This window comes from Achroia grisella, unplaced genomic scaffold (genome assembly GCF_030625045.1).
Source record: "Achroia grisella isolate CSIRO2021 unplaced genomic scaffold, CSIRO_AGI_Agris_v1 utg6051, whole genome shotgun sequence".
Classification (NCBI taxonomy): domain Eukaryota; kingdom Metazoa; phylum Arthropoda; class Insecta; order Lepidoptera; family Pyralidae; genus Achroia; species Achroia grisella.
Window position 1 is genome coordinate 408,298 of NW_026712961.1, and position 20,730 is coordinate 429,027.

General features: G+C 35.9%; 1 pseudogene; it reads left to right on the top strand.

The window, feature by feature from the left end:
* The first annotated feature begins 154 nt into the window (after positions 1-154).
* LOC131848954 (uncharacterized) lies at positions 155-20,231 on the top strand (annotated as a pseudogene).
* The last annotated feature ends 499 nt before the right edge of the window (positions 20,232-20,730 follow it).

Consider the following 20,730-nt stretch of genomic DNA (forward strand, 5'->3'; position numbering starts at 1 on the left):
GACATTCTTCAAAAAATATATAATATATTAAAAAAATAACATATGCCAGAGTGCATTATTGACCAAAGAAGAGAATATCGATTCATAAATACTGGCCGAAAATAAATATTGATAGATTCAAAATTTTGGACGTATAAACTTATTTAAAAAAAGTATTTAAAATAAACCAAGATGCAGACTCAAATAGGTGTAGGTAACGAACTGCAGAGGAGCTATAGGATGCAGGACTTCGCATCACCTGGCGTCATCATGAGAGAACGTAGCTTCATACGGCCACAGTCGCATCACAATATGCATCATAATCAGGTAAGTAATATTACTTCTTAAAGAATAAAAAAAAGTTTTGTAATTCATGTAGGTACCATAGATACATCACTTATAAATACAACCGTACCTACATATATTACATATTTTCTTATAGAAATGGCAAACAAGTGGAACCACTTTATTTAAGGAAATGATAAAGTCGTCTATATCGTAAAAAAATGGACTCTTCTATTGCTCCGATATCGCAACTATGTTTATAAGCGTGTTTAGATTCTTTTCTAAGAAGCTAACTTTGAATTTCTCGGCTTGTTCTTATACTATGTCATTCATATTATACATAGAAACCTTCCTCTTGAATCACTCTATCTATTGCTGAAAATTGCATTACAAGATATAAGCGAACAGAGAGCAGCGGCAACTTTGTTTTATACTATGTAAAGAAGACCGTTATCCTGGCAATGTAACGGTAAAGAGTTATTATTACCATGTAGAGATAATGATGCAATATTAGTAATTAAAATAATATAATATTCTCTAATAACCTATAACAGTATATCATTATAATTACACGTAGGTGTAAGTAGGTACCTATCACAATATGCAACTCTACTCGCGCCCACGTCTAGTCTGCGATCCACTGTCCCTTTCGAAATCAATGTATTCATAGATCAAGAGGTTTGGTTTATACGACGTAACTTTTCAATACAGAGTTTTATTAATGCTGTTACGGGTAGGGTTACCTATGATTATGGTGGGTACTTGTCCAAGCCAACCAAGAAAAAAGGTAGACTAAGCTGTACGTTCTAAGGATCTTTGCCTGTTCTATCATAGAAAAAAGATATGGACGAATGTTTGGAAAAAAAAGAAATCCAGCGCTAGTTGTTCTTGGTGAAAACGACTGAAATTAATTGCAAAATAATCCTCATGTAAAGAATATATGAAATCACAGACAATGATTACTACGTTCAGATTTTATTGAATTTACATTGAGTTATAGAATTATTATGTTTACTCACATATTTCATAATTTATTTTTTCGCGTATACCTATAGTTGTACAGTCTTGCATTGTAGACATTGACTCTTAGTCAATTTTGACGCTAGGTAACAATTTACATCATCATCGCTAACAAGGCACACACCTAGGTTTTTGACGAATAACCTAAAAAATACATAGGTACATATTTATTAAATCGCCGCCGCTTGTGTATATTTAGACATTTTTTCTCTGTCATAACTTAATCTTTTTCATTCAAATATATTTTTATTACATTATATAAAGCTTTAGTCAGTCAGTAATATTAGTCGATGATGTTACGAGAATTAGGATTCATATCGACTCATCATAGTGTAAGCTGCTGAAAATAAATCGTGACAAAATACAAATCTAGGTGAATATTGTATAACTATATCGACAGAATTTTTATTTTTTGTTGCAGTTTTCGAATGGGAAACGGCGGAGTATGATTCTAACTAACGCAAAGGGAAACCTACCCTCGAATTTATAGACCCCCAGGTCAGTGTTTCCATACTAAAATATCTACTAATAAATAAAAAAATAAAATAATCCACATTTATATTATCTGTACCGCATGTGGAAGTGCTTGGTTGGCAAGCGTCATCCGCAAAAGTGGCGCCAAAATTAAAAATAAACAAAACTTCATATTTGGAACGAGTCGACAGTCTCATGTTTGTTGCGGCAGATTGTGTTTGTCAATTCGTTGCCGGTTTTATTGTATGTAATTTGTGCTATTGTGAATGGAAGTACAATGTCGAGGTGTATTGTGAAGCAGTCGTTAAGTCAACCAGTGGCAGTCGCGCCCGTTGCGACCGTCTCGCCTGTAGTTACAACTCCGGTATCGGTATCCGTTTCGTCCTCGTCCGTGACACCGGTTTCTGAACCGACCGTGACAACAGCGCAACCAGTAACTGAAACTTCAGGTACTTTCGTTTGTATCGCGTAAATTTTCTTTGTCCACAATTTTGTAGAGTAGCAGAATTATAGAACCGTATTCAAACGTTCTAATAAATATTTATTTTAGAAATAATGAAGACATTTATCAGATAAATTCGTTTACAAAAGATTACTTAATAATTTCGATACAAAACTGTTATGGTTTAAATAATAGGTGTGCTGTTTGCTATGGCAATAATATTCAGTCAGTGTTTACTATCTTTAATTATTATTAGACGGCCTTCATGATATAGCGGATTATCATTCTACCTTACACTGCCGATAGTCGCAGGTTCCATCCTCGTATTAAATAGAAATGTATTGATGTATAAATTTACAAAAAAATGTTAAGTACTATGATGAATATATTTACAAAAAAAAGTTGTATAGTATCCACGGTTACTATGAATCTTTGATCTCTTTAGTTTGGCACAGGTTTGAGATTAGATGGCGCTGTATGAGCTATCCTGAGTCGAATAAAATAATTTAAAAAAGTAGAGTCGAAATATATTGTTCTATTTCAGGCAACACACACGCTCTTTCTAATGCAATAGTTAATTATATGTGATCTACAGACGTCGTGGATTCCTACTAATTATCACAAAATAAAGACTCAATAATTCTGCTCACATTATGCTAAGAAAGTTTTTCAACATCACAACGGCACGCGATTGTTCTCTTTACGAAGTGATGATAAATCGAATGACTTACTAAAAACTAGATATGTAGCATATTGGAATCAATCACAATAATTTTCATCCGAATTAAAAAAAAGATGAGCAATTTTTTATTAATCTGTTCACTTTTGTGAATGATGTGGAATGTTCGTCAAAACTGAACGGATTTCTTTGTATAATTCTTTTTGTTTATAATCATATTGGTTTTTAAGGATTACTTGATGTTTTTATATATTGGTTATTACTTCGAAAGTTTACGTGCAGTTTATATAAAACGCCACACTGGGATTAGCCAGTACAGTGGAGAGAGAAGGCCTAGTTTATTTATTTATTTTAGAAAAACCAAAGCTATATATACAATCATATTTAGAAATAGTTCAAGATGTTTTCATGTTTTCACAAATAAAATCAGTTTAGATGTGAAATGAGTCATCAAAGAGATGCTTGAAATAGATATGTCTTTTAAATTTATAGACTATAGTTCAAAGGGCTTACTTAGTTGGTGTCACGTGATTTAATGTTTTTAGATAGTAGTTTAAGTAATCTACTCAAATGTAAGCACATTCATATCGCCATGACTGCTATCACAGATAGGGTAATCAGAGACATAGTCAATTAGTTTTAAAAACACTTAAGATAGAATAAACGTTATTTGTATGTGTTAGTAAAGACATAAACAATATATTAAAGAACACAAATAATTACAATAAGGCGGCCTTAGTGGTGAGAACTTAACTAAACTGTAATATAATGTCTAGACTAGATTACATTACCATTAAGACATTAGTATAGATATTTTCGTGTGAAAAAAACCGGAGCTGTTAAATTATCAACCAAGCACTGCCATTGTATACCGGATATTCAGTACCAATTTCACCCTTTCCGTTCAAACTAACATTCTTCGCTCTTTCCTATCTCCTCTTCTCTTGACGACCACCGTTGACCACCAGGTGTCCGAACAGACGGCGTGGTGACCACGGCAGGGGACGGCAGCTACCACACCCACACAGCGACAACCACAAACAAACTCAATGTCCACGCAAAAAGAGTTCACTATGGCTAAGCCTGTCGACCTTCACAATAGGTAAGTCATTTTCAATCATTTATAAATCATATCTAATACTGCCCGAGTAAGTTGAAGGGTAATCATCTATCATGGTAGGGCATGTAATGCGTTGGAATGAAGATAATATTTTAAGGAAGGTGTTACATATGAATGTGTATGGTTATAAGGGCAGAGGAAGGCCGAAAAAGTGATGGATGGACTGTGACTGCGAATAGGGATGAATGGAAGAGAAAAACTTATTACGCCGACCACAAATAAATGGGATAAGGAAGAAGCAGATGATGATCTAATAATGCCCGAGGTATAATTACCAAGAAAGTTAGTTGTCTACACTGGTACTTCAACCTCACCTATTTCTGCTGTCAAGCAATTTGCTTTGTAATCTGTTTCGGTTGTTGGGTGAAACTAGGAATTAAAATTACAAGATAAGAGGCATGGTATCTTAGTCTTCTAGAGTAACAACGTATGACTGGTAGCACAGGTGTCACGTGATAACGTGATGGCGTAGTGATGTTCATGTACTTGTATTTAGGCGACGGCAATAATCCAGGACAATACACACAGCGCCATCTAGTCCCAATCTAAGCAGAGCTTGTGTCATAAGTACTTGATAACAGATTCAAATACTTAAATACGTATGTTACTTGCATAAGTACACACTACAAACATAATGAAAACACCCAGACCAATGTAAATGATTGCATCGTGCGAGGATTCGAACCCGCTACCGTCGGAAGAAAACCGATGTGACCACAACATGACCGTTACATATCCAGGATTTATAACATATCAAAATGATCACGTGACTGTACTATTCGTATGACTTAATGTGCTTTGCATTTATACATATCCATTTTTTTTAACGTGTGGAAAATCTTCAAATACCGTCACCTCGCCAGAGGGAGGGCGGGGGCGGATTGTGAGATTTGTACTCACCAAAAACCACACGGTGTACCTACGAGCGCCTATGCCGGAGCCAGGGGATTCGCATGTGCATTTTGACCCCAGCTCCGACGGCGACGGCCCGCCATGTAGATGTTCTAGGGCAGCCCCCATCTCGTTTACGGTTAGGGCGACTTATTTCGCCCTACTCCATTGTGGAGGCGTGTGGGTACACGCGCACATCTCCAGGGCCATTGGATTGGGGGGCTGCCTCCCTCAAGGCAACCACCCCGGCCCCAGTGGGGGATACATTTGTAGGAAAGTACTTGTTCATTAACTCTATATATTTTATATAGTCATAAAAAAGGCACAAACTTCTGTATATTTTTTCTTGTCTATATCTGAAAGGGGTAAGGTAGGATAATTCATCTTTAGGAAGAATTCTCAAACTTACATTGAATATTTAAAATTAATATAAGCATTAATGTACCGTATGTAAATGACAAAGGAGGACTTACAAGACATATTTGTGCGGCGGCTAGTAATAAATTTAGTCAACTTTAAACCGATGCCTTTGTTGTCTCTTCCAACATATGAGTTGAGATATGAATAAGATAGCGATCAATCGAATTTGTTGCGTCAGATGTCAGTAGTTTTCCAGAGTTTGAATGATTGAACAATAACCCGAGAATCTAAAGCAAAAATGTCTGGATATAGAGACAAATTACAAACATTTTAATTGGAATGTCGTTATACCAGTATCTAAGTTGGATTTGATTTGTTATTTGTAATAGAAAGAAATCCTCCTATGCAGTCCTATACTTTTTTAATGGATGCCAATATAATGGTGCACTTGCCTGTGCTTAATGTATGTGCGGGCGAGGCACCAGTGAGGATGTTAGTATGAACATGATGACAGGTCAGTTAGCCCATATTGATGAAATCATTGGTACGGATGATATCACTCGGTTTCCAGTGCGTACTGTGTAGAGGTCGACCTGACAATGTACCATACATTGCTAGCAATGGGGTTCTAGTCCCTATTACTTACAATCTCCTTTCCCCCTACGGTCCTATATGGGGGAAGGAGATTATTAGTAATGGGAACTAGTAACTCCCATTGCCAGCAATGTACCATGTTAGGTCAACCTCCACGCGGTTCCCCCTGAAGACCATCATGATAAATTCTGGTAAATTTATCACGATGGGCTATCTAACCTGACCTCATGCTCATCCTATCATCCTCCACTGGTGCTCCGCCAGCGTAAACCGTTAGCGCAGGCAGGTGCACCATTCCATTATCATACACAAAAAAAATCATGGAGCAAAATTTGCCGTTTAATTTAAAGAGATCCACAATAATGTGTGATGTGATATACCTATGTAAAGTTGTGATGTGGGTTGTTAGCATTAAATAAGTATGATGCATCTAAATGTGATAAATAAGGTAAATCTCCATAACATCAATTTGCTGGGTTATTTTCAGACATCTAAATATTAAATGATGTAATCTCGTCAATCAATGGCTGTGCCCATGCCTCGTCACCGGTCGTCATCGTTGGCATGCTCCCCTGTCCAGAAATAGCTTTAGAACCTTGACTTTGTGCTCTGCAGTAATGAGCAATGAACTTTTTACTGCATCTACGCATGCATTTACCAATTTCAGGACTGACAGATAAAGCATTTTGAGTGTCTTTCCTGTTGTCTAGTAAGAAAAATATCCGCCATTGCGCCACTATTTTTTATATCACAAGACTCATTCGACCTTGCGACAGGACAGAAGTTTGTTTCTCATCAAAAGCGATAGGTAGTAGTAACGTAACTGCAACAGACGTCGCTGTTGGCATGATTCCAATGGATTAGAGGCAAAACAAAAATCACGGATATAATGCGGGCAAACGGTGACACTTCCGTCGCGTAGGCAGAGAAGATGCGTAGATGTAGAGTAGTATCAATTGTATAGTTTTTGTTATCACTTTGTACTTGGCTTCGGTGACGTGAACACGCCCGCGCGCGCCAAAACGGGCCGAACTAAACGACGCGGACGTACGACGCGCGACGCGACGCCCCGCGCAGTCCGCGCACGCGGCGGGAGACGCACGCAGTTCCCGACATGAGCGCGGCCAAACAACGAAATTAAAACGCGAACGCTATCGAACGAAACCGAGTCGTTGCAACTCGGTGTTTTTAAGAGAGAATCTCATCTCCCCAGTGCGAGGAATTCTGCTGACCAACGTTTACGTACCCGTGGTTGTTCACCCAGAAGCACCGGGATGTTTGGCGGATATTGGATTCTATTAATAAATTTCCGATGCTATGAACAAAATGAAACGTAATTTGTCCGCAACATTGCCAAGTTTGCACTAGGATTTGAGGCACGCTCTGTAAAACGCTGATAAATTTTATTGAAGCCTTAACAAACAACTTTATTTTATCTAAATACAATATAGCAGTAACATGACAACTGTGATATCACTAGTAGTGGAGAATTAACTATATAGTGTATTTTAATCTGAACAAGTTACCTTGTGTTTGTTTGTCAAAATGGTCCGTGGGAGATTCTCCACTTCAGACATGTGAGTTTCGTATATAAGAGCATGTCTATTCACTTTCATATCTTTTATTAATAAATATTTTTGTTATCCCTAACCTAACTACTCGATTGAAGTATACTCGTAGTCAAAATATAATAATTGAATACTAGTTTCAACCACGATGAATTATAATTGGCCTAGTAGGAAACCAAATTCATGACCTCTACCGAGTTTCTGTACTACTCTAACAGCTTAGCGAAAACACTGTCGACTTTTTTCAATTTTATTTAATGGCTATAGTTAGGGTACTTTTTAAATATGGCTTTTACAAGAGGCATGTCAATTCTTAAATTTTAATTCGTTTATCGATGCTGAAGTGTATTTCCTGTAATTTGGAAGCAACCTAAAGTTAGATTTGAAACTTCTATTAATTCAGAATTGGGGTAGGAGCATTCTTACTCCATGTATTTAGACATTGACTAAAGTTACACATTTCTGGAAGTTTTCTAGCTATCCCCACCTCGCATTTACTAGTTACTAAAGTGATGGGTTACCAATGCATTGATAAACGAGTCTATCATAATCATAAATGTCCCCACTTTGTACGTATGTCTATTGAACTTTATTGAATACAATGTTGTCATATTAACAATGCTGCATGACGGGCCCAAGGTCGCATTAGTCGAGTTTATTTAGCCATTCGAAACAATGTGTTCATCCAGCTGAAATATTCTGTTTTCACTAATTACAGCAATTATATCCACAGGTTTGTCGTCAAATTCATTGCCTAAAATTAACATATTACAAGACAACAAAATTCTGAATAAGTAAATAACCTTGTAACTTCTGTCTTTTCATTGATTTATCTTCATCGATCGAGTCTGGCTCTTTACCTTTGTCAGTTTGTCATAGAATATTAAACAGAAGGTATATTTTGAATTGTGTAGGGAGCAAACTGTTTCTTGCAAACGTGCAAAATCTTTGATCACGGTCTTTGCACGGTCAAAGAGTGAGGCCCAATACATCACTTTTCGACAACTGGGAGCGCTTTCAGCCCGAATAGTTGAGAAATGATTGACCTGATAAAATTTGGAAGGTTCTGTATCTGAGAAAAATATGAGCAAATATTATTTATGGAAAGGAGTAGCTTCAGTTATTTCAACTTAAACGCTAGCCATATTACAAATTTCATAAAAATTGATTAAACTGTTGAATAAACAAACTTTGTTTTTGCATTGACACCATTTGGAATCCGAAATCTACCGGCCTTTCTGACATCAAAATCAACCTTTGTACCTACAGGATACTGGATATGGATATGATGTCGGTATATGTAGGTGCAAATGTTACCGTTGATTCCTTGTAATTTAATTAGTAGTAATTGGAATAGCAGTTAGTATTGTAATGTCGTATACGATAGTGATTCCAATACTTATCGCGTTTACATCAGTAAATAATTTATACTGTACAAATTATCTTCACAAAATAATAATTGCATAGCTAAATTCCATTTATCTACAATAGTATATACTAAATAACTATGAGGAAATATACTATAGAGGAATACTTGTTTTGCTAAATTAGCAACAGATCATCTTATCAGACAAATCTTTGCTGTAGTATATAGTACCTGCAATATAAATCACGTATAAACATAAAATGTTTTACTTTATACAGGCAGCAGTATATTTACAAGTATATTCAAAGAAAGTACTAGTGGCGAAATAAATAAGATTCTTTCACGTACCCTAAGAACCTGTTCGTATTGCGGCTGAGGACTTTAATTTTATTATTTCTAAGAATCTTTTACGTTCTTATTCTTGTGCCCTAACTCTATCATAATAATAACCCCTTAGAAACAAAAATTTGATGTACTTCTATTGTGGTATTTCAGTACTAAGATGTTATTTTCATTGGAGTGTTTATTAAGATATGAGAAGCATAACTCTAACAGCTTAGACCTCGAAAGGTGCAACTAATGTATTAATAGTGGTTATTAGAAATGTCATGTTCATTAAGAGGTATCATGGTAGTTATACCATGAAACCCGGTTGGTTATCACTTTCATTCTACCCAATTCAACGCAAAATTTAACTACTGGCAGTCATTATTTACTTTTTTACAAATTACATAGTCGTTACTTTTTTCTAAATACCCAAAATGTACATAATCACTTTAGCGATGTAGATGTACACACAGGAATGTTTTCAGGGAACCGTGGTGATTACATGCTATAGAGTTATAGCAGTGAACACCAGACAGCAGGTCCGCCTACCCAATAAATGACGTATGCTAACACTGAAAGCTGAGTTAAACTGGATCATGAACCAAAACAACAATATACTTTATTTTTAAGGATGCACATCCTTAGACAATGAGTTGAATGGACCACGTGTTAAGACGACATTGCAGATTACCTGCCTACTCATATAACGTCATGCCTTTGTTAATTTCTAAGTATATTCTGATCCATACAAAGAAAATAGAGTTCTAAACGGATAAAATTAATATATTTTCTATAATTTTTGAATTTAAGTCTATTGACATCGATTTCACGTAATAGAGGATCATTTGTATGTAATGGGTAATTATGACACTTTTAAGACAGCTTCTAAACAGATGAGGTCCTGATAGAATATTATGGCTTTACATATTACCAGCTACCCGTACAGGCTTAGCATAGATGTATAGTAGGTATGTATTATACGTATAAAATTTCCTCTTGAATTACTCTATCTATCGATCAAAACATTAAAATTGGTTGCGTAGTTTAAAAGATTTGCGAACAAACAGCGGAAGAGACTTCATTTTATATGTAAAGATAACAATCATGATACCTCACTCGTAGTACAATTCCTGAAAAGTATGGTTTTCGGCCTCTCCTTACTTGGTAATTGGATTGAGATCCAATCATCTCTCTCACGCTTTCATCAGAACACAGTTTAGATGCTTAGCGTTAAGCTCATATTGCAAAGATTTTTAATAATTTTCTTTTATATACTTTTGTTATATTTTAACATATGTAAGCATATGTCGCTTCTTGTCCTTTTTTGTTTTAATCTAAGCCGATATCACTGTTTGCAGGCTAGAAGTCTGTACCGCGCAATCTAACTAACAACCTTGACAAATATTTACCCACCCAGCACTGTTGCCACTCAGGTTTTATTTTTACTTCTACCATATGAATCGCTCAATGTCTATTACCTTTATTTATTGGCACTCCATCTTATAATCGTAAATCAATTACTTCCTGATTGACATGTGAGTACATTAGAGAATGAATTTAAAGCATTTGCTATACTATTTTTTACGCTAAACGAACCGTCACTATTTTGGTGTCTTGTTGCTAGTTTCTCAGTTCGATAGAATGTTTAGAAAGAATTCGTAGAGGATTGAATTTTTATCAAGTTGTACGGCGTGTAAGTCGCAGTCATGAAGATTAGTAAGCGTTATGACTAGAGTATCCAGTTTTATTCAGCCTGTAAGGGGTAAACATTTAAATAGGCAAAATATTACGGGAATTTGGTTTTTTACCCGGGACAAATAAAATCAAAATTATATAGTGACATTCTTTATTTTTTTATATATTTTTATGATGAGCAAGTCCGTTTCAACATATTGTTATTGGTTTTAACATATTTATAAAAATTAATACTATAATTAAAAACGGTCATCAACTCGCTTTTTATTAAATTAGGGGAACGCACAACAGCGCAACTTTCGTAGCGTGCGTGAGTATTTTTCTCTAGCGTAGATCGATCGATTTAATAATATAAAACGGAGCACGATTCGAATACGGGACAGAGTTAGCACCAGTTACCACCGGGACATGTTAAACTAAGCCTAAAATATGGGATGTCCCGGGAAAACGCTAGTTATGACATTTAAAACATATTGATTAATCATCTTACTAATATTATAAACGAGAAAGTTGTAAGTATGGATGGATCGATGATTGTTACTCTATATTTAAAACTTCTGAACAAATTTTGTTGATACTTTGCAGTAATATAGCATATATATCAGAATAACACATAGGCTATAAATTTTACGCGGATGAAACGGCTATTACCGCAGATGGGGTTGTCAGATCTATTGTCAACTGTCGACGTTGTAGTAAACGCAACACTTGGCATGCCTATGATTTGTGTATTTAGCTCGGAGGCGAGCCACCGACGTCTCTCGGATTATTTTTGTTTGAAGAATCGTTTGGAAATATACTTTAACGAAGTTATTATTGTTAATTTATATTTCTGACTGATTCACTAAGTCATGGTTTTTTTGCAATTGCGAGTCTATTTTGAAGTGCATATGAAATTGTTCAAAGTTCAAATGTGTGTGTTGTGCACTTTACTTCAATAAATGTAATATGTTATAGTCACTAATTATATTAAATATTTTGGTGAGAATTTCGATTAAATATAACATTACAGTATCTTTAGATAAAAATACTACATGTCACACTCAAATAAAGTTATCTAAATGTTCTACTTTCGTTTTGCTAAAATTATGTACGTACTGATTGTTTAATTAAATATTATTCAGCTATTTCATAAATGTTGTAGGCTTAAAAATATTTTAGGATATAATTAATATAGAACACACTACTTTCAAATTGATTGTCCAATTACTAATATAATATTTAGATGTACAGATCTTCAGTCCTCTATTTAGAAAACTAAAGTGTCCTAAAATGTGCTAGACACTCATTTGAACTGTTACTGTGTGTTGTCTTTTGTGTATAAAGGAAATTCATCATCAGAAAAGGATACAGAAATATGGAGATGGGACTTTTGTAGGATAAGGGACTGGAGTGAAGGCACTGATAGTTTTTGTGTATTTTCATACGGAGCAAGGCATTTGTAGTTTAATACACTTGTCCTACAGTCTGTGCGTTAGTCGGCAAGGAAGCGTTAAGTGACGTTTATTTAGCACTTCCACGACGGCGGTATAGCCCTACAATTTGTATAATTAGGCACTTATTCAAGCAGGGATGACTGGCTCATCCGTCATACTTGTGAACGAATGTTGCTTGTGGGGACTGGTCTGATCTAATCACTTTACTTTACTATTTAGTTAATCAACTAGTTGGTTGTGTATTTAGTATTTTGACTCTAATGAATTAGTGTTAGTTGGTAGTTTGTATTCACACATTTCAACTTTAAAATGTCAAGTTACAACTAAATTAATTATAATAACAACACGCAACCTGCGTGCGCAAAAGACGCAGGCGTCATTTTCTTCGTGTGATGAGACAGCTTGAGAATGATCGGTAGATTAAAAAAATTAGTAACGACGATATAAAAATACTTCAATTATGTTTATTGTACTAAAGAATATTCTCTCTACTACACTTATCACTCACATATAGTAGCGGGGAAGTATTTTATTTTCTGGGTATTAAATTCTTAACGCTTTTCTAAAACGACTTATTTACGAGGCTGGAGTTGGCAATTGAGTCTGGTGAAATTAAGATTATCGTATACAGTATATAGGATTCAGAAGGGATATCGGGGAAATGTATCTACAGGTCTTCAGATTTTTGTATTAGTACTCGGCTCGAAAAAAATTATTAATTCTGTATGAAGAATCATTTTTGGGGCATAGTATCGCTTAGACTCTAATTGTAACTACTAGAAGAGCCTGACTATCCTATGTCGGGTCATACAGGAAAGATATAACTCCAATACCAGGATAGTAATCAAAATAATCTGTTACGGCAGAACAAATATACATAATTCGCCAATGAAATAGATGGGCGCTCATTGCGCAGGAGTGCGCTCCATAACGGGCCGAGTATGTGAGACGCATTACTGTCCTATTTAAAGAATATTTATGATTATGATAGACATGCACGCCATTGTATTCAGTTAGTGAATATATTAAATAATCGTTGTCGAATAGTCTCGCTTGTGTTCAACCGTAACAAAGTTATAAGTATGACGGCCTTAGCACATTGCTTTACTTTCGGTGGACGCGGGTTTGATTTCACGCACGGTGCAAACATTTGTATTCATGAGTATGAGTGTTTTTATCTGACTCTCTTGTATTATTATTTTATATTATATATGTATTGTTAAAGTCTGTGATCATATTGAGAATAGATTAATATTATTATTTGTCTATAGTGTTACTGAATGTTGAATTGTTGGGAGACCACTAGTAATATATATCCAACCAAGTCATTTGCCTACGACATGTACAGTGTTATTGAATTAAGATAAGTTTTTTTAATTGTGATTAGAATATCTACGCTAGAAACCATGTTTCGAGCCTTATGCGACTTGTGGTTGACTGTGTGCCTGTGTGTGTATGTAAATTGTTGGTATTTTTATTTCATTATTTTGTTTTATTTCATTATTGTTGTAGGTCTTAAATGAGTCTATAAATTCTATTCTATTCTAAATTTGGTGAGAGAGATTTCATTGGTAGTGTTGCATGAAGCATACTAATGCTAATTTATTTATTTTATTCCAACACATTTGTATGGACATGTCTGCCTCATCATTTCCTATACTATGTTTTTTTACATCTACCTGTTATTGAATAATATGTATCTAAGCATAGTGTTCTAGCGTCTACGAATAAATACCATTTAATTGAATTTAATTTCATAGTCTAATAGATTATTCACAATAGCAGTGGATATATGTACCTACTGATGTTGATGAGAGTTCCTTGATAATGTTGCTAGATACGATAGATAAATATTGCATAAAGAATCTTGAAGTGTGTAGAATTACAAAACCTTTAAATGTACACATTATGGCACCTCTTTTCAACTTGTTTAATCCTAGAATGTCCATTCCACTTTGGAACTCTTGGATGCAATTATATACACGTAGCTGTGTATCCGTAGTCAGAGTTCGCTTCTTGGTTTCACCAATATACAAATATTTACGAAAATAACTTTTCAGTACTAGTTATAGCTCTAATTACAGGATTGGAATCATATCACCGAAGCTGTCAAATTAAATTAAATTTACGATCACTATGATCTATAAAACATAGTAATAAAACATACTATTATTACTATGTTACATAAATTATATATATTTATAAATATACTAGCTATTACTTGCCCCGGCTTCGCACGGGTGTACATGTATTATACATATAAACCTTCCTCTTGAATCACTCTATCTATTAAAAAACCCCTTCAAAATCCATTGCGTAGTTTTAAAGATTTAAGCATACATAGGGACGGACGGAGCGACAGCGACTTTATTTTGTACAATGTAATGATAATACATATTTATAAAATTAGCTTATAATTTTATATTATAAAATTGCAGGTCGGCAATGGGCCTTGGGTACGCCAGCATGGGCCTGCAGCATTCGCGGTCTGCGGTGCTGCACGCACAGGTGCCGCCGCACTACCGGCCCGTGCTGCCGTCACAGACTCTGCTCGGAAGCACAGACGGCAATGTACAACATGCATCTGTAAGTCAACACAACTAATAATACATACATTTTGATTAATGTCATACTTATTACTAGCTGACCCGGCAAACGTTGTTTTACCATAAAAATTTATATCACTATTAAGAAATTGGTGATAGAAGGATGAAAATTTAGGATTGTATGTATTTTAATGCCACCTAATAAAAAAAAAATATATTTTTTTGTCTAAATATGAAAAAAAATTGAGGTGAGCCACCCTTAACACTTAGGGGTATAAATATTAGTTATAAACTTATTTTCAGATTTACAGAATATACATATAAAATTTCACCAAAATTGGTCAAGCCGTTTCGGAGGAGCACGAAACCTGTACACGAGTATTTCATATATTAGATTATTTTCCTTCATCATAACATCTTTACCTTTGTACTTAATTAAAAATTTAAGAAAACTAAAGGCAATATTTTTAATGCAAGGTAATCCTTGCCTTGAAAAGATTGCTTCCAGCAATAAGGCCGCCTTATTGTAACATGTGTTCTTTAATATATAAATTTATATCACTCACATGTGCATATACTCTTTTGTTTATTGTTAGACTCTGTGGTCAAATTGAGAAAAGAATCATTTGTCTATGACAACAGAACATTAGTAATGTACAAACTTATAATTTTTATTTATTAGGCGCGTATTTCAAACACTTAGTACTAATAATTACAACATGTTTAAATTTTTTGTAACATAGGTACATCTGAAATATGTTTCAAACGCCGACGCTAAGTAACCAAGCAAAATATTCACTTTACCAAACATAATATATTTTATCTGTGGTTATAATATAGACACGGTATAGATGGTATATTGACATAACCGCATAATATATTCTCTTGTTCTCAAATTCATGTATGTTATAAATTTGCTCAGTGAAACAATAAGTCATCGATTAAAAATAGACCGTGGATGTTTCGATTTTACATTATGACTTATGACCTTCAGTTTCCTTATGTGTTAACTTAACTTAACTAAACGATTGATTTGTATATATGTAGATATTTATGACGCATTACTTCAATATAGAAACACATCTCCTCTACTTATCATATCTCACTTGTCGGGGAAAGGGTATTAAAATTACGTAGATTTTTTATTAATGGATGATAATGGAATGGCGCTCCCGCCAGCTGCAACGATTTACGCTGACGGGCACTAGTGGATGGTGATAAGATGAGCATGAGGTCAGGTCAGTTAACACATCGTGGCAAATTCACTAGGAATATATCACTATGGTTTCCAGGGGGAATCGCCTGGAGGACAATCAAATGTAACATGGCATAAGACATTGCTAGCAATGAGGTCATTAATTCACATTACTATCAATCGCTTTCCACTCAATAACAGGGGTTGGCCCCATTGCTAACCAAGCGATTTCCAAAGGAACCTCCTTCGAAGTCACATAGTTATTTTATGGCGAATTCTATACAATGAATGGCTAACTGAAATATATTAATTAAAACGTTCTAAAGCGAATAATGCTCGTTTGTTACTCAATGACAGAGTCAAAATAAATGAATGTAGAAAATAAATACATTGAAAATCAGCGCTGTAACAGTTTCCAGCATTTGAGTTGTGGTCAACATTGACTGTTTTTTAATGCGTGTAAATTATTGAATTATTATTATTATATTGAATATTGTTTTTGTCATTTATTCAAAACGAGTCAATAAAATTATATTCTATTCTTAATGTAAAAATAAGTTTTACTTACGCATCACTAACTCACCTGAGTGACTTCACCATACATTATAAACCATCTTCTACTAATGGTCTGGCAGTGTACCTACCTATACAGTTAGCGCAAACGGGAGCAACATTTCATCATCCATTAAAAATGTAACCTATTAGGTCGATTTTAAAAACTATACTAGCTAATTACTGGTGTGAATTCTTCATAATGAGCCTTCTTAGCTTGAATTTATGCTTGTACTTTAACCTTCACTGGTGTCCATTGTTAGCAAGATCATCATCCCGTATTGTATCTTAAGTTATTGAAATTATTAGTTTATACATTATTAAAATAGTATCGCAAAGTAGTATCTATAGTCATTGACAATAGAACCTATTGTCAATGACTATAGATACTACTTTGCGTGTTGGTGTCTAAGACAATAATAGTGTGTGTAATGTTTATTTATTGATTTAATAGATTTTAATACATAACTAAAAAATTTAAATTAGCATTCTGCACTCTTTCTCATATAAACCATAAGTGTGCGAAATTTCATTATCCTCCGTCCGTGTAATTTTCGTAAAAGGGGTACAAATTCTGTAAGAAATTGCCTATAGCGGTAAGACCGCTTTTTGTAATTTTTTATTATTTACTGTTTTTCTTATTGTATTCTATGTGCACAATAAAGAGTTTATTATTAATATTATTACAAAGTTGTTGCTTCACGTATTATTATAATGATTGCATACTCTTATTAGGATTAAATAGGAGCTTTTAAAACTATCTTGACATTGTATTCTTAATTATTCTCCATTTGTTGTCTGCAGGTGGGTCCACGTGTGCATTTTAAATTACAACCACAGCAGGGTATGCCTGAAAAGAAGAAATCTCCTCCGTCCTCCCTGACCAATGGCAATGGCAAGAGCATCCGGCCACAGTCGTTCACTCCAGGGCTCAAAAGGTCCAAATCTTTGACCTCGGCAGACGCCCTGGCTAGTGGCATGGCGGCCTTGGGTCTGGCTGCGGATGCGGGCGACTTGGGCAATTTTCCACCAGAGATACAAGAGTGTATAGACAAGGCTCTTGAAGGTGAGTCAAATTTACAGATCGAATATTACAGTATATTTTAAAAAGATGTGTATAAAAAGTGGATGTACACCAGTCTAAAACTCAGTAATCGAAATCGTAAAATTTGGAAACCGTTCTCCCGATAAATAAAGGTAATCTTAAAACGATCATATGATCGCTTTGTATGAAGCGAAATTTCTCAACCTAATGAAAATATATATTTTAAAATATTAAATAAAAAAACGAGATGCCATTTTGATTTGATATGATTTTCAGATCCGAACGCTGTATGCGCTCGGACCCTGATGGATGCCGTAGGACACCTTGTGTCTCGCGCGGTGGAGTCTCCGCGGTACGCGTTGCCGGCAGCCCGCCGCTGCATCGCGGTGGTGGAGCGGGAGCAGACCGAGACCTTCCTCGAGTCTCTGCTCAACACTTGCCAACAGTGGTACCACGACAGGGAAAAGGTAAAGAACATACCTTTGTACTGTAGTGTTTCAGAAATTAATTTGTCACGAGTCTTAAGAAATAACAATGGATAAAGATGAAACAGTGTATGTTGTGAACTCTAATGACGATGACTTCGATTTTCACTGCTATTTCTCGGCATGTTCTATAGTATAATACGCATGTATTATTCATATAAACACTCATTATTATACATAGAATCACTGTATCCATTTCTGAAAACTGCATTAAAATCCGTTCCGTAATTTAAAAGACATAAGCGAACAGACACTTATAAGATGTTTTTAACTCTTTGACTTTAACCAATAGCTTGTTCGAAGCACAACTAGTATCAATTTTAAAGTAGTATGTCGATGAAAGAGTTCTGAGAGTTGATATAATGAAACAGAATAATGAACTGAAGTGGCATAAAATAGCGATTTAGCTAGAAGAATTCAAATGAAAGTAATATTTATATTTACTCAAATTTAATTGTCAACCAGACCTGCAGTGTAGGAAATATTAGGCTGAGAGGATAGTGAATATGAGCTAGAATTTTCCAGAGACAAGAATTGCAATGACTGGAATACAATATATTTACATATGTACCTAAACTATATATTCCTGTAAATATCGTCTTGTCGATTTTTAATGTACATGATTAGTCGAAAAGGGTATACTAAGCCGCAAAGATATGTAAGTAACCATGGTATCGAACAACTTTTGTTTTACAGCTTTCCCGGGAACAATATATTAAAAAAAAATAATCTAGGTCAAATTTATCATACAAAAATACAATAAGAACAGTAAACTTAACCTGAAATAAGCTGTTCTATTTCAAGGTCAAATACTGTATTACAAGGCCATAAAAATTGAACGCTTCATTAATTTTCCCCTCGATCGATTCCCCGTCCAATTCAAATGCGGATTGATATTACGACGGCCTGAGCCGAGATTCGAACCCCTAGCAGTGGCCTCAGACTAAAGTCGTATCCGTCAGGCGGGAGTTGGTCTTCAGCCGCCCCATAAGTCATTCCGCAGGTTTGGAGTGCCATTTGCACTAGTCCGGCCGGTCTATCGTCCGGTGTAAAGGTCAACTGCGGCCAACGGCATTAGAGTAGTCCGATAAAAAGCTTAATTAATAAATTTGTAACCGTGTGGTTGAGTTTACAATAGTAATGTTTTAAAATGTGTGGTTTGTGGAATTGATGGTATGAGTGTATGGTCAGTTGCTGGGCGGCGTGGTGGGCGGCGGGCGGCCGCGGCTGATGGCGTTCCTGTCGTTCCTGCTGGAGATGTACTGCCAGCTGCGGCGGCGCGCCATACAGCGGCGCGGCGCCTCCGCGCAGCCAGGACAGGTGCTGCTCACGCTCATCTGCAAGTGCTGCGAGGACTGCATCCGCCAGCCCGTGCCCTCCGCCAGCGATGTGAGTAGCAATCTGCGACTCAAATCCACCCCGCTAACTAAATAAATATATAGAATAATAGAAGTAAAATATGGCACGAGGCTTATGACGTTGATGCCTTTTCGATGGACTTTTAGAAATATAGCTTGTGTTATGGGTACTAGACAACTGATATAAATACTTAGATCTTTCTAAGTGTAGATGTAATATACCCGATATAAACAATCGTACTCATAAATAAAGATATTTATACAGTGTGAACATTTGTGCTCATGAACACAGATGTTTATACCATGCGAGGAATCGAACTTCCGACAATCGGAAGTCAAGCGGTATAAACCGCTAAATCACCGAGGCCGTTAATTATCCTTATCAACCAATCATTGGTATATCCAGTTTTGGATGAATAGAAGAGGAAAAACATTTACACCGACCCTAAATGACTAGGATAAGGAAGAAGCAGATGACTAATCATACTCATTTTGATGACGAACCCTAAGTGATGGCTTGGTATTTCAGACGGAGAACCTGTTCTTCGTGCTGACGTACATCGGTCGCGACCTGGAGCAGCAGCTGCCGGGCGACCTGGAGCGGCTGCTGACGGCGGTGCGGGACGCGTTCCTCAACACGGCGGCCGCGCCCTCCATCCGCCGCACGCTGCTGCAGCTCATCGAGCTGCACGCCTCGCGCTGGCAGCTGCCAGGCTGCGCAGTTCTCTATTACTACCCTTCTTCCAAATAACACCGCGATTCATGTATAATACGTGTACAGCGTTTATATTAAGATTCATACATGTATAAAACATGTTTTATGCTTATATCACTACGATAATCTATTGTCGTTCCACTGCTCAGCATGAGTCTCTTAGAAAAGGTGGATACTTCCAAATAACGCTGCGCTTCTATACGCACTTCATGCGTTCGTGTAAGGCGTTTAAGATTTATACATGTATAAAACATGTTTTATGGCTTACATTATTATGATAAGTCATTATAGATCGACTACTGAGCATGGCTTCTTAAAGAAGGAGGATGTTGTGACCACCCTTGACAAACGGTTCGGGTTGTGGTTTTTATTACTGATGCGCAAGTACTCGTCTCGGAGATATTCGACATGCTGGAAGTGAAATTAGTGGTGACTGATTGTATTGTTATTTTCACCACACGATGATTCGAAAAGGATACATCTACCAACAATAGCATGATGTGCAGTATTTGTCAGTAGACACATAGAGTATATAAGATCGTTACCCGGAGTGAAAACGATCCTTGAAGGAATATCATCTATGTTTACGCAGACATTT